The following is a 15,078-nucleotide window of genomic DNA, read 5'->3' on the forward strand; positions in this document are numbered from 1 at the left end:
AAGAAGCAAAAGGGAAAGGGTCACTGATACTCAGGTCAGATCCACCATGTGGCCCAGGCACCTGATTGCTTCTCTTCAGCTACAGAGCCCTCATGACCATACAGGAGGGCTGAGGACCCATCTATAGCCATGCCTCTCAGTGGCTCAGGACTGGCTTCAACAGCTCTCGCTCTCTCTCGCTCTCTCTCTCTCTCTCTCTCTCTCTCTCTCTGCCACTATAGAAAGAGGCCTCTAGGAAATGTTTGAACGAAAGGAGGCAGCAAGGCCATGTTAGGAACCACAGTGGAAAAAACAGCATACTCAGGCAGGCAACGTGGCTCCTGGCTTGGGGCCCTATGGCTGCAAGCAGGACAGCACGTTAGTTCGGAACATGGGCAGTGCTGGGAAAAGAGTGTGTGGTATCTTTTCCAAGTCTCAAGCCACAATAAGGCCCCAGGAGAAGCCACCACGTAGTCTAGGAACAGTTTGGAAACAGGCACTGCAAGCTTGCAAGCGGAGTTTTAAAAGACGCTTGTGAAGCACTAACACGCAACTGTCCAGAGCTTCCACTGGCTTGTGGCTTGTGGACTCTCCTTTTCACCCGTGTTTTCTTTCAGGAATTTATCCCTCAGTAATTCCCCCTTGACAGGGGTGGGAGGCATCGGCATGAGAGCTAGAACATCTTTAGAAAAATGAAGTCCAGGGGCTGGAGATGGAGCACAGGAGAGGATTCTCCTAGCATTCACATTCACAAGGCCCTGTGTTCAAACCTCAATTATACATGAACTGATTATAGCGGTCCATCCCATTCACTCCAATACTCCATTGGCACAAACTGGAGAAATTCAAGGTCATGTTCAGCTCCCTAGGGAGTTCCAGGCCAGCCTGAGCTAAAGAGCCTACAAAAACTCACTTGGAAAAAAAAAAAACTAAAGAGGAGTGTATATATCAAAACGTTAACTCCAGAGTTCAAATTGTGTTGGGTCCAGAAAATTCCCCTCCTAGTCTAGCTGAATTATATGCACCCATTTTCCCAGAAGGGTCACGTGGAACCCTGGGAAAGTAAAATAGGTGTGTATGGCAAAGGGTGGTGTCTGCCTTAAAACCCGACCGGGGGCACCTGGCCCTTTAACACTGCTATAGCCACCCTGAAGCATGAAGTAGTTACTGTTTGTAGTCCTCCTGCAAGACCACCCACGAGTCCCACTCAACAGAGGCCAAGTCCAGAGTCTCGGCCTGCAATTCAAAACCCGCTCCAGACATACTTCCCTAACAGTCTTTAAAATGTAATAAGAGCAAAACTGTGGAAGACACTGGAAAAAGTTGTCCAGGCCAATGGTACCGCTGAAGAGGAGCGAAACTTTGGCTCTTTAGGAGCCAAGGAGGCAACCCCGTGGGAACGGTTCTTCACACTCGGCATTCCTTTGCTGGTGCTTTTTCCACCACCCTGGCTACGCCCCGCTGGTCATCTGATTCTACATCCCTCCTTTACAAAGCCCCCCCCCCTGCTCTCTCATCGGAGGGCACCCTGACCACCTTTCCTTCTGCTGCTGTGTTTATGCGCATCTCTTAGCAGTCTAAACTACCACCCTGGCCAGGGTCATTGTGAAAGACCTGTCTCCCAGACACCACGCCTGGAAGGCCCTTCCTTCCTAGAACTGTCCTAAGCAAGATTGGACTGTCCTTCTTATCCTAGGACACAGGAACCCTGAGAAGGTTTCCCAGAGCTTTGTCTAGCTCTCCTTGTTACTTGGCCTTTGACCCTGTACCAAGCAGGCTGTAGAACTGTTCAAAATAAGTATACTTTAAAGCATCCTCTGAAAAAAGAGACCAAAACAAGAACTAGAGCAAACTTTAAGTACGACCACCAGAGACCCGCCTAGGGTGAAGAAGTCGCCTCTTCCCGCGCAACGGCGGCGGCCAGGAAGCCTTCCGTTAGCACGAGGAGCGATAAAAATCTCTGAGCTCCACGGATGGTGCAGAAAACCGGGAGCAATGCGGAGCACGGGATGCGATAGTCCTGAGGGGACTTCCTCGGGCAAGAAGGGTGCAAGGGACACGGAGACTCCTGGGCCAGAGGCTAGCAGAGGACCATGCCCACGGCCAGGCGCGGCTAAGCACTGCCAAGTACTCGCGACTGCCACTGGCCAGAACGGACCCGACCTTCCCCACGCCCTCGCTCTGCCAATGTCCAGGTCACAGCTGGAGTCCACCCAAGGCCTGCAGACGGTCGCCCACCCGGGCCACTCCAGCTCAGCACACCCCGCGCCTGCGGCTAGAGACTTCTCCGTGGCGCGCGATCCCCAAGTGCAAGCGGCCAGGAGGACGCGGCCGTCACCCAGCGGAGTCCCAGAGTACAGTCCCCATCGCCGCCCGAGAGCCCGCGGGTCACCGCCCAGCAGCACGGGTTAGGGGGCCGAAACCAGCCCCGCACAGCCTTATCCCGCGCGGCCCGCTCGGGCGATGCCGACACAAAGGGGACGCGCGCGTCACCCACCTGGTCCCGCGCGGTCCGGGTTCCCGCTCGGCCTCTTTGCGCGTGGCTGCGATGGCCCCGCCCGGTGCCGGCTCACGGGTGCCGCTGCCCCGTCAGCCTCCCGCGTGCAGCCCGCCCCGCAGCGTAGCGCCCTTTATGCCTCCCCGCCCTGCGCCCCGAGAACTGCGCGCGGGGTCGACGGGGCGCGAACGCGCACTAAGCGCGGGCGCGGGAGGCAGAGCCAGTTTGCACGCCAGCGCCCCCTGCCGTTCAGAGGCGCCTCTATGTCCATGCACCAGGACCAGGCGAGCAGCCCACAGCAATGCCAGAGGGAGGGCCCAGATCGAGGGCCCAGATCAGCTCATTAATGGGATGCCTTTGGGGGGCGGGGGGGAGTAAGGGTATAATGAGTCCTCCTGAAGTCGGACCCCTGTTTTTAATACTAGAAGAACGAGTGCCAACAGCTAGAAAGAAATGAGTGAAAAATCCCGACCCTACCGGTCAGGAGCTGGGAATCTCACTCAGCGGGGCATTTGGGACCCTCTAGAGTAGTCTGGCTATGCAAATTACAGCAAGTCTCTGGACTTGCCAGAACCTGCCCTACAGCAATCCTGTCTGTGAGTACTTTACCATGAATACTATGAAAAGAATCATCTCTTCACCCTAACTTCTGATGATGCGAATGAATGGAAGAGTCCTCAACCTGCCCGGACCTGAGGCTGAGGCTCCGTGCATATATATCTGAAGCGCACGCCAAAGCATCTCGTTTCTTTCCCTTAGAGGCTAAGATCCACCAGTGGATGGGAATTTCCATAAGTTATTATCTTTAAATCCCTCTGGTAGTTCCTGGACGTTCATGTCTAACGTGCAAACGTGGGCGAACTCTTTGAGTATGTATTAAGGCTAGAATGAAATGTTCCCACAGGCATGTGCTCTGAATGCTTGGTCCTCATCTGGGAAAGACATTTCTGGGAGGTTCTGGGAATGTCAGGAAGTGGGAGTTAACTAGGGAAGGCCCTTGGGGGAATCCTAGACACACACACACACACACACACACACACACACACACACACACACACAAGATGTTCTGCTCAAGCACTTTGGGTCCAAACAGCTGTTGACTGTATCCTTCTGCTGGGGGACTGGAGAGCCTCCATTTGCTAACTCAACTTCTCTGGTTTTCCCCTAGAGAATTAAAACAGGATTAAAAGCTCTGTACCATCTACCTTCTGCTGCTACATTCCCAGGTGCATATTTGTGTTTAGACATGTGTATGTGGGAGTGTGTGCAAGCCAAAAGTCAATGCTGGGAGGATGTTCACCTCTTTTTCTCTACCTTATATTCTGTACCTAAACCCCTTTAATTCATGTCTTCCCCAGCCCCTCATTCCATACCATCACTAGTTACTGTACTGAATGTTTCTAATCTTCAAAGACATGTACTTGGTAGATGTCGTGCCTCATACAAATAAGCCTAGCATTCAGCCTGAGGGCTGAACTAGGAGGATTGCAAAGTCAAGGCCAGCCTGCACTAGATAGTGAGAGCCTATGTCCAATAGGCAAAAGCCAAAACAAAACAAGGACACACGTGGCCTCCTAGAGCCTTGGCTTGCATCAGACTCTGTATAAATGTCTTTGTTCAAGAAAGCTCACAGTGCGAAGGATCCTAACAACAGTACTTTGTTGCTTCGGCCTCTCGCTGAAAGATAGAAATAGTTTTGCCTGGAGGCCTGGGCTCTGAGAGAAATGTTTTCACACCACCCCAGGCCTGGTTGGGGAGCAAAGTTATGAATGAAGGATTGAGAGCCTGCTGGGGGAGGGGGGCTGGAGGCTCACAGCAAGTGGAAGCAGCTAGACTGAGGCTCCCCTTGCTGTCCATGACACAAAGGACTGGTAACACACTGCCTATGATTCTCTATGGGTAGGTGGAAAACCCACCCTCATCAAAATGCACAGATGACACCTCCCAGACCTTAAGTGCATCGTCACACCCGTGACCTGACGGGCTGGCTAACGCTATGTAACTATTGCTGGGGAGATGGTCTGAGACCACTGCATGGGCACTGAAATCCGGATTTGCAGCAGACCACACAGCACACTTCCAGTTGTATGTAGGAAGCCTATGGAATCTGCCGTTGCTTTCCACCCCTCACCCAGTGTCTATTGACCTTGTTTTTATGTGGATTATGGTACTTTCCATGCTCCTGGTGTAGGGTATTTACTCTGGAGCTTAGATCACTGCTCTTCGGGATGTCTTTCTGTGAGATCCCACACAGAGCCTAAGAGTAATAAGTACTCAATAATGAATGAAGCTGACTCCTCCGAGCCTCTCAACAGCTAATGCCATTCTCTCCAGAAAGCTGCCTGGCTCTCAAAGCTATTCTACCCTGACAGGGCTCCACAGTCCAGCTCTTGCCTGAAGAAGACTGACTATCTCCCTGCAAGGTGGTCACTTCAAGCCTGTTTGAAAGACCTTCCTGTTAGAAAAGACCTTACTGTGCTGAGGAGGCACTGTTCACTGTCTCTCACTGGGCATGCATCTTTTGATCACCCACAGTGGGAAGTGCAGGCCCAGGGAAAGTGGGCCAGCATCCTGGTACCCATGAAAATGCTCTAGACGCTGAAACAAGGCAAAGCCACTGGGAAGTTTTCTCCCTGATAAAATTAAAGGAAGCTTAAAATTGTGGCTTACGGTCAAAGAAAAGAAGGAAAACAGTGCAATTTGTTTAAACTCCCGCTTGCACACGCTAAGTCTAGAATTCACATCCTTTCTGGTTTTTTTGTTTGTTGGTTTGTTTGTTTGTTTTGTTCCCCCTGCCCCATTAGGGACAGTCTAACTCTGTAGCCAGGATGCACTGGAACTCACAATCTAGCCCAGGTTTTTCTCAAATCTATGAGCCTCCTGCCTCAGCTTAATGCTGTTATTTTTATTTAAATCCGATTCTCTGTTTCTAGAGGAGAGTGAAAAGTTGACTGTGTTTCCTCTTTAAGCTTCTCTTTAGAGAAACCCAGGATGACCCCTAGGTACTTTGTGTTTCTGGAGACATGGGATATAACCTCCCACACGTGGCCCATCTCTGATTATTAATCTCATTCTGGAAGTCACTCAAAAACAAGGGCACTTTCTGCGGTGTGCTGTGTCTCAAGAGAGACAAGCAACCTACCAGGGCACAACCTTAGGAAGGAAGAAAGTTGCCAAAACTCTCAGGCCATCCATCCTGGGTGGGGTCCCAGCCCACACCCACAGCTTCCACACCAGACACTTCCTCTTTCTCTGTTTTGACATCTCAAGAAAGTCTAGAAATGTCCAAAGGTCAAAATGGAGGACATTCGAATGAGGAATAAGTACATTGTCAGTTTCTCCATTGCAGTTGTTTAGCCACACTGAGATGTACTGAGCTGCGTCTTCCCCAACCCTGAAGAAGTGTGTGTAAAGTCCAACTATGAGAAGCTCAAGGTGTGAGCATGTTGCAAAGAGGGTGATTGCAGGTGGTATTAGTTAAGATCCAGTCTAAGTAGAATTCCCAGAGTCCTCACCCATTATGACTATTCTCCTTGGGAAACAGGGAAATCAGGGCACAGGTGCATACTTGTACAGGGTTGTTAGCACTGTGAGTTTGGGACGGGAGGTCCTTCTGTAAACCAATACATATCAAAGATGAGGTGGGTAAACTACCAGAGGACTGGGAGAGCCTAGAGCAGGTAGAGCAGGTACTTGTTCACTGCCTCAGTAGCCAGCCCCATCCATACCTGAAGCTCAGACATCCAGACATGATCATAGCAAGCCAAGTGTCCACTTGCCCGGGCTATGGGATGTTCATGAAGCTGTGTCTCTGAAAATGCTGAGAGACTGGCCCTGGAACCAGTAAGACTAGCTGGAACTAGTAGACACACCTATCAACCCACCAAAGGCAGAAAGAGAACAGAAAGTGAGCAAAGGGCAGTGTGCTCTTTGCTGGCATGGGGTTCTCTCCCGCCTCCCATGTAGGGGTTCCTGGCTCTTGATCTTAAGACTCCAGAATCCCTCTGCCTGTTCCCCATTATCCATACAACTTCATCCTGATTCTCAGGGCTATGGGCTCAGACTGACTCTCACCAGCGGCTTCTAAGGTGGCAGTTCTCAACCTGTAAAGGTGTCAGAAGAATCTTCCACAGGGGAGGCATATCAGACATCCTGCATATCAGATGTTTACATTATGATCGATTCATAACAGTATCAAAAGTACAGCATGAAGTAGCGATGAAACAATTTTATGGTTTGGGGTCACCACAACATGAGGAAGTGTATTAAAGGGTTGCAGCATTAGGAGGAAAGTTGAGGAGCACTGCTCTAAGGTATCTTGTTTGCCTGTAGAAGACCACTGGGAGTCTTGTTCTTCATGATCACAAGAACCAACTCCAATGTACACACTAGATCTTGGACTTCTAAATGACATACTTACATAGATACATATGGACTTTTATTCTATAGTATATGTGTAGATAATGCACAGAATATTTTTCTAGTGGTTCTGTTTCTATGGATAAACCCAGTCTAGCTAATAGACCCACCCTCCAAACTGTGAGACAATACATCTTGTACTTTTTAGATGCCAATTTTCCCAGTAGGCTAAGACAAGCACCTGGAACATACCCATGTGTAAGTATAACTTAGGGAATAAGTGTGATAATAAAAATAAAAGTGTCACTCAAAGGCAGGAAAATAAATGACACTTGGTGAAAAGGTTGGGCTGCTGGTAAAAAGCAAGGCCTTTTTATTTCTGGTTTCCATCCAGAATAGAGACACGGTGTGTCTTGCTCACTGCCATTCCCAACACTCACAGAGAAAGTTGCAGACACTCAATGCCCAGCAATGCATAAAATGGGGCGGGGATGTAGCTCAGTTTGTAGAATGTTTGCCTAGCATGCACAAATGCTCAATACTGTATAAACCAGATGTACTGGCACATGCCTGTAATCTTAGCACCTAGGAGGTGAAGGCAGGTGGATTAGAAGTTTAAAACCATCCTTGGTTAAATAGAGGGTGGGAGGTCAACCTAGTCTTCACGAGAGCCTTTTTAGAAAAGACATATATGAATCCTGCCTTCCATAACTCTGTGTGTGTCTCAAAAGCAAATGCTGCATAATCTAGTTAGAGACAAAATAGAAAAGAAAGAAATCTCTGCCCTGGGTTTTCATTGCTCATATAAAATCTTGAGGCACAAAGAGGCCTGTGCCAATTCTGAGATTGTTGCCAATCAGTAGCATCCATGTACAGCTACCCAAGGCTTTTGGCTGGTTTGGCCATCTTTTAGCTCTTTGTTTTATCACCTTTTCATAGTGATGAATAGAATTTTGCCTCTGTGGCTTGACAAATTTAAATGCTTCCTCATCTCAGATGAAATATTAAATTACATTCAATGTAGGTGGACTTGACGGTGGCAGAGGTTTAAGGTATAACTTTCTGGGTTCCATCTCTCTTGCCCTCAGCATGCACAGACCCTGTCTTGGGTGTACATGGGACCTGTACTTCTTGATAAGTCAATGAGGAGAGTCTAAGGCCCTCAACCTTGCCGGCTCCATCATAGTGAACTTTTAGCTCACTATGCAGAGGCAATGGGAGCTGGCCAAAAGTTAATGAGAGCTTGGGCCACCCCTTGAAAAGACAATTCCCCAAATAGAAGCCTGTATGTGTTAAGTTGAAGATATTTTAGGGTTCCTTTGTTACTGTAGCATAGCTAAGTCTAAAGGAACACATACACTATGTACTAGTCTTAAGCAACATTGATTTGTAATCACTTTTGTCTTTATAGAGAAACAAACAACAGTGTTAAACAAGTAGAGTCACTCAATCTAAAACCTGAAACAAGGAGATACAGTCTAAAAGTCTAGAATTTGGGAGAGGTCCAGACAGAATACATCCCAGAGAGGACTGCAGGGAAGAACTCCATGTCTGTGTCCCTGACAACTCAGAGCCCTGGTCTCATTCACAAAGGACACTGCCCCATGACATGTGACTCACAAAGTTTAAAAATAAAGAGCACAGGAAGACAGCATATGATGTTCTACCGCCTGGGTTTAGGTGAGGTTTCTATAATGCAATGGATACATTAAATCATATATAATTGGCTTAGGTTTCTATGATACAATGAATGGGTCGGTGTATCATGTACAGGACATACAGACAGAACCTAGGCACTCCAGGCCCTCACTGATGGGGTATTAGATGCCGAAAACGTCCCCTCTGGGGAAGTACAAGGAGCCAAAGCAAAGCACCTTACGCAAAGATGCTTCCAGTAAGCACTGCCAATGGAGTCAAAACCTATTCAGCATTCCTTGCTTTGAAGGCAGGGCAGAGGGCTTCCTCGGGTCCATACTGCTGCATCAGTACATTCAGGCCAGCTCCGCTGCAGCAGTACATTCAGGCCAGCTGTCTCCCTTCACATTTTTCCAGAGGTGCTCTTGCCAGAGAACCTCTATTTCACTCTCCTTCTCAGAGACATGAGATAAGTTAAGCTGGGGAAGCAACATCCCACCCACCCACTGAAGCAAGGTGGCTATGCCCTTCAATACCCCAGTGAGGTGGCTAAGGGAGACTCAGACACTTTCTCTCATAGTAACTAGGTCAGGGTGGCACACAGGTTAGAACCATGCTCTATACGTAGGGTCTGGACACTGTCTGCCTATAAAAAAAGTCTGAGGGATTATGGGAGTAAAACTGGAAGCAAGGTCTCCTGAGACTCCTTAGAAAAATATTCTAACACACCATCTGAATTGTTGTGTGTCAGAAACATTTTGTTGTGCTGCTGGTGGTTTTTGTTTTGTTTTTTTTTTTTTTTAATCTGTTATTCTGCTGTGATTCTAAGTGTTCTAAGACTTGGATTATTTTGAATCTTCAACATATGGACAGTTGGGTGTGGCAGAATCACTCAGTGGGTAACTAACTGTGCTTTATAAACTGGCCTGGAAGAACAGAATTCAATTCTCCCAAACCCAAGTGTTCTAGTTGCTTTCTGTTATTGTGGCAAAAACCATGACCAGAAGAAATTTATTAGAGGAAAGTCTTCATTAGACTTACATTTCCATGTCACAGTTCGTTGCTGAGAGAATAGGAACTCAAGTAGGAGTCTGAAGCAGAAACCAAGGAGGGATCCCCGCTGGATGCTGCTTCTCCGGCTCATGCTTTCTTACAAATGCACCTCAAGAATGGCACCAGCCATATCAAATAATAATGAAGAAAGCTCCCCCCACCTCACACACACACAGACATGCCCACTAGCCAGTCCTGCCTGGACAGCTGAGGATCTCTTGTCAAATAACTGTAGATTTCAGAAATGATCAATGTTCATAACCCTGTTAAGTTTTGGAGTGTGCAAGCCTCTAGCAATCTTGATTTGAAAGTCACAGCACACAGTGACTGTAAAATACCGAAGAATAGACCGTTTTAATATATTGGACATGTTAGCATATATTAAGAATGTGTGTGTATGCATGTGTGTATGTGTAGTATGTGTGTGTGCATATGCATATGTGTGTGACTAGAATGTAAATTTGAATATCTATATTTCCAACTATCTATATTTGAATATATATAGTTGATATACATATATATCCCTCAATTATATACACCTCATGTGGACACACTCAGACAAGGCCTGCGAGATTTTTCTCTATCTAATCACACCTTCCTAAACAGCATCCGTTCACCAGTAGGGTATGAGATACATATTGCTGAAAGGAACCAACGGCCGCTAGATTTGATTGTTTGGCTGTTTGCTATGTAACAATTAGACCCCAAACTCCAACACAGCCCATTATTTAGATAATTTAGCCCAGTAACTCCACTCAGCTTCAAGCTTGAAGAGAAGAGAACAAGCCATGGGTATACACCATCACTAACTTACAGAGAGAGGGGTGATAGAGCCCTTTGAAACCAACATGTATGTTATAGTTAAGGTTACTATTGTTATGATGAAACATCATGGCCAAAAGCAAATGGGGAAGGAAAGAGTTTATTTGCCTTATGCTTACATATCCATAGTCCATCACTGAAGGAAGTCAGGATAGCAACCCATACAGGGCTGGAGCCTGAAGGCAGGAGCTGATACAGATGCCACTGAAGGGTACCGCTTACTGGCTTGTTCCCAATGGCTTGCTCAGCCTGCTTTCTTATAGAACCAGGACCAACCACCAGCCCAGGGATGGTCCCACCCACAATGGGCTGGCCCTCCCTCAGAAAATGCCTTTCAGGTCTGCCTACAACCTAATCTCACAGAGGCATTTTCTCAATTGAGGTTCCCTCCTTTAGGATGACTCTAGCCTGAGTCAAGGTGACATAAAACTACCCATCTCAGTGTGCCCTACCCTCTCAGCTTCCTAATATAAAAATCCCAGTCACATGGTTGTCATCTTCATTTGAGCAATGATCTCGTGCAAAACATTTGTCGTTATCACATAGGAATGTAAATCAAATTATCTTCTAGTTTCCCAGGAGAAAGTGCGTGTTTCACCAAAGAACACTCAGGCTTCACCAAAGAAGTAAGCAAACGCACAATTTAATCCAGAGTCGAGTCTGACTCCCATGATGAAATGTTCTTATTTATGCCCTTTAAAAAAAAAAAGAGTTTTGAATATTTTAAGTATAGAGATCCCACACATCCTGTGTGTGGACACGGGGTCAAGATGGGTGAAAGGGTTGGCTGAATTTAGAGTGGACCTCATTCTGTCCATGCACTTGGTTCATAGGTTTTTATCCTTCAGGGGAGACAGCAATAGTTTCCCTGGACTAGAATATGAATATGTGTGTGTGTGTGTGTGTATTCAAATTTACTTTCAGGTCACATGCCCTAGTCTCCCACTGAGTATCAGCTAATATTCTGCAGGCTTTCATCCCTAAAGAGAGTGCACTGGGCTTAGCTGGATTTGTTTTAGTTGTAAGCTGATTATATGGAGGCCATTTTAGCTTAGGTAATATCAAAATCCACAAGCACAAACATGATTCATTTTTCTCATTTAAGAGAGAGAGAGAGAGAGAGAGAGAGAGAGAGAGAGAGAGAGAGAGAGAGAGAGAGAGAGAGAGAGAGAGAGAGAGAACATAAGAGTTAGGCATGGTTGTGCAAACCTGTAGTCCCCAGCATTCAGGAGCCTGACATAGAAGGCTCATGAGATTCTCCCCAAGCCTAGGCTGCATAGATCCCCTGAAAAGTAAAATCTACAAAGTGCGGAAATTGTCATAGCCATTATGACACACAAACATGTGTTAGTTGAATTACAGCGAAGCAAGAATATTTTGGGTGAAAAAAAATTAAATAAGTGAAAATAGACTAAAAAGCAGAATTTCTGTAAACTACTCACATCAATCAAATGGCTAAGTGCCCTCTGCTGGCAAATATTGGAATTGCATCAGAATTTCCTTGATGGATTTGGAAACAGGCACTAAGATGCTGTCTAGGATATACATTAAAGTTCATGTACTATTTCCACAGCAAGAGGCTTTTGACTACATGATTGTATTAGTTTTCTTTTCTCTCGCTGTGACAAAACACTGACCAAAAGCAACTTGGGCAGGAAAGGGTTTATTTCATCTTCTAGCTTATGCTGTCATGAAGGAAAGTCGGGGCAGGAACTCAAAGGAGAACCCTGAAGCTGGGAGCCCAAGAAGAACATTGCTTACTAGTTTGCTCCTCGTGGTTTTCTCAGCCAGGATTACCTGCCTTGGAGCATGTGATGGTTTGTATATGCTAGGACTAGGAAGTGGCAATATTAGAAGGTGTGGCCCTGTTGGAGTAGGTGTGTCCCTGTGGGTATGGGTTTGAGACCCTCATCCTAGCTGCGTGGAAGCCAGTCGTCTTCTAGCGGCCTTCAGATGAAGATGTAGAACTCTCTACTCCTCCTGTACCATGCCTGCCTGGATGCTGCCATGTTCCTTCCTTGGTTATAATGGACTGAACCTCTGAACCTGTAAGCCAGCCCCCAATTAAATGCTGTCTTTATAAGAGTTGTCTTGGTCATGGTGTCCGTTCACAGCAGTAAAACTCTAAGACGGGAGGCACCACCCACATTGGGCTGAACCCTCCTACATCAGACAACAATCAAGAGCATGCTCCCACAGAATTGCCCACAGACACATCTGATGAAGGTGTTTTTTTTTTTTTTTTTTTTTTTTTGTTCAGTTGAGGTTCCCTCTCCTTGGGTGACCTTAGATTGTGTCAAGCTGACAAAATACTAAAGAGCTCAGTGACTTTCTCTTGGGTCGATTTGATATAAAGAGGGAACTGTTTCTTCTCACGTATACTGGGTTCCATTTTAGAATTCCTCAGGAGCTAGTCTATAGAGTCACAGGTGCATTTACACTAAGCCAGTCACACTCCATATGGTGACAGAGTCCCTCCTGCCCAAGCTATTAGGACTCTTAAAGAATGCACCAACACAGCGATTGTTGCTTTTACGAGTATGACCTTCTCATACTCAAACTCCTGTTTTAGTGTGATAGACGCAGGCAGCCTGAACACTGAGCAAGTTGCAGTTACACAAGCACCACCCTTGTGCCCACATCATAAAAGGCAAGCTTAGTTTGGTTTTGTACAGAACCTTGGAGGCATGGAGTAGAGCGGCCATCCTGTAAACAGTGCTCTCAGGTGCTGGGCCCATGCATAGCATCTCTCCTAGAGTTCCAGGAGCTCCTTATAAAAAAAGATTCTTACCTGTAGTTCTTTCAGATGCCTGTTGACTCTTCCTATACTTCCAAGTAAAGAGTCCAAGACTGCAAAGTAGAAAGAGGAAGTCTTAGGACAGGCAGCAGTAATTAAAGACCCATTTGGTAAAGTTTCCTGGTGTGAAACCAGCAGGTCAGAGAGTAAATCACTGATACCTCAAATGAAAATAAAAAAAAACCAGGCAGTGGTGGCGCACGCCTTTAATCCCAGCACTTGGGAGGCAGAGGCAGGCAGATTTCTGAGTTCAAGGCCAGCCTGAGTTACAGAGTGAGTTCCAGGACAGCCAAGGCTATACAGAGAAACCCTGTCTCATAAATAAATAAATAAATAAATAAATAAATAAATAAAAAATAAAGGAATAAATGAAGGAAAAGGTAAAGGAATTAATAAAGGAATAAATAATGAAAGAAAAAGAAAAGAAAAAAACTTCAAAGTAAGAAGATGGGTGTCATAATGAAATTCCCTCAGAATAACAAAAACAAACAAACAAACAAACAAATAAAAACATGGGTTTACTTCTCCCCACTGTTATCAATGAGATGCCTTTCTCACACACACACCTCTGTGGAGTAGATCCTAGCCCTGTGCACAGGTAGGTAGACTGTCGGTTCTGTGGTTTCTTGCATGGCTGTATTTCTCTCATAGTTTAAGCTGAAAAGGCTTGCCTTGCCTTAAGGTTGCTATGATGATACACCATGGCCAACAATAACTTTGGAAAGGAAGAGTTTATTTGGTTTCGTCTTCCGTATCACAGTTCATCATAGAGGCAGTGAGGACAAGGACTCCAACAGGGCAGGACCCTGGAGGTAGGAGATGATGCAGAGGCTACGGAGGGATGCTGCTTACTGGCTTGCTTCCCACGGTTTGCTCAGACTGCTTTCCCATAGCACACAGGACCATCAACCAGGGATGACACCGCCCACAGTGAGCTGAATCTACCCACATCGGTCATCAAAAAATAAAAAAATAAAAAAGCATGACATGCCAATATAGTGACATTCATTTCACTGATACCCCCTATCCACAACGACTCTAGCTTGTGTCGAACTGCATAAAATAACCAGAACACTCTTCAGTAACTGTAGTCCACAGTAAATCAGGAGTGATGGACAGCAACAAGAGGGTCAGCTCTAGAAAAAGACCTGGACCATGCAACGGCATTTGTAGACTTCCCTACAAATGGTCAAGGTCTCCTTTCACACACAGCTCCACCAGTTCACCTTCGGGTCAACAGTACTATATGTCTCCCTGCTACTCCAAAATCCAGGATGGACCTTGAAGATAGAAACTGGTATGTTTTCATACGATTTATGCAGTTTAACTCTCAATGAAAACAACAGTGGGTATCCACATAAACCCTTTTCTGATATCCCAATCGTGTGAACAAGTAGGTCTTGAGAACTGAGCAGGATTCTGAACTCCCAGGACTTCATCCCTTACCTGTACACGCATGCTCATCGGGAGGGTGGCTTGAATATATAAAGATGTTGAATGTGCTATGATGTATATCCTTGGTACCCAAGGACGTGCACCTCTAGTGCAGTGCAGGGTATCAGCACGACAGACTTCCCCTAAATGTGGATGCTTAGACGTTGTGTACTGAGGTAAATTTGAGAAGAAAGCAGAGCACCATGGGCTGAGCATCGTGTGGAGGAAGCACAGCTGAAGGACCTCAGGAAAACGTCAGCTGTGTGTGTGATGTGAATCCTCACAGATCCTTCTCCTGGAAGGAGTAGGGAATAAGGCAGAGGCTTCTGATGTGAGCAAGAGCTGGGTCAAAGGCAGAAGCTCCCTGGCACATCCTATCTTTCTGCCTTCCTCTGACTCTTTCTTCCCAACTTTGCAGGCAGGAGTGAGGTCTCTATATGGAGCATTCTATAAGGGCATCAGGTGGCCCACACTATGGCACAAAGTTACTCAGCTGACAGAG

The 15,078-nt window shown here is 46.5% G+C and overlaps 1 protein-coding gene across 3 annotated transcripts in view; it reads right to left on the reverse strand.

The window, feature by feature from the left end:
* Positions 1-2,649, reverse strand: part of Rnf144a (ring finger protein 144A) — a 105,441-nt gene extending 102,792 nt beyond the window's left edge. For all 3 annotated transcript variants that reach the window (XM_029540856.1, XM_021201949.2, XM_021201950.1), the window contains exon 1: positions 2,477-2,649. The gene's annotated coding sequence lies outside the window, so the exon portion shown is untranslated. The remainder of the gene's footprint in view (positions 1-2,476) is intronic.
* Positions 2,650-15,078: the final 12,429 nt, after the last annotated feature.

This window comes from Mus pahari, chromosome 7 (assembly GCF_900095145.1).
Source record: "Mus pahari chromosome 7, PAHARI_EIJ_v1.1, whole genome shotgun sequence".
Taxonomy (NCBI): Eukaryota; Metazoa; Chordata; class Mammalia; order Rodentia; family Muridae; genus Mus; species Mus pahari.